Source organism: Quercus suber, unplaced genomic scaffold, assembly GCF_002906115.3.
Source record: "Quercus suber isolate HL8 unplaced genomic scaffold, Cork oak 2.0 scaffold_195, whole genome shotgun sequence".
In the NCBI taxonomy this organism is placed as follows: Eukaryota; Viridiplantae; Streptophyta; class Magnoliopsida; order Fagales; family Fagaceae; genus Quercus; species Quercus suber.
The window spans coordinates 536,836-537,799 of record NW_027069653.1 but is presented as its reverse complement, the minus strand read 5'-3'; positions in this window follow the sequence as shown (position 1 = coordinate 537,799).

Below are 964 nucleotides of genomic sequence, written 5' to 3'. Positions count from 1 at the left end.
TTTTTTTTTTTTTTTTTGTTGGAGCATTTTGATTTCACTTGTACATGTTAAGTTATGGACTTTTGATTTTGATTTTTTTTTTTTTTTTTTTTTGGGGATAAATTTGAATTCTATTCTTGTAACAAAACTTGTTGGACTATTTATGATAACTCGCTAATAAACTCAATCACTCATAAAGTTAAAGGACAAGTCGCACTTAGTTTCTTGCTACGGTTTATGCTTATATTAAAGGCCATTAATTAAATTAGGCATTGTTTTTGTGTGGGTGTGTGTGGACAAAATACAAAATCTCGACTTAGCACCAAACACTTTAGTCCAATAGATTGAGGTTAACGTCATACTTGAGTTTATTCTTACATGCTAATCGGCAATCACAAAATCCGCTGCAATCAAAATCATGTTTATCATAATTTTCTTCCTCCTCTCCACTTTCCGTTCAACCAAACAAATCTTCACTCAAAGTCATCCACTCTTATTATCATAGCGTTCAAACATCAATGCCACAACTGCCCCTGCCTAATTTGTACACTATTTTCTTATGCTCCATTCAACTGTTTGGTAGGTGTAGCTCATTTTCTCTAGTACGTCTGACTCATATTTTACCTACTCTAATACATATCTAGTGTATCATATCATCATGACGTCACCATTACTAGGCAATAAGGATATTGATGGCATGTTTAGTCCAAGACTATGTTTAGTCTAAGACTATGTTTGTCCAAATCTCTTTCTTATCATGGACTCCAAAATTGTCAATACAAATGAAATTAAAACTTCCAAAAGAAAAACAAAAGAGATAGGTATTGGCCTTAATGATTCCAAATTGATAGAGAAATTTAATAGATCAGACGAACTCTTGGTCACCTGAATACAATTTGGCTCGGTTTGAAGACTTTTCCAAAATATAATTTTTATAACCACAATTTTTTCTTTTTTAGGCATAGCTTTTTCAAATAATCTATTT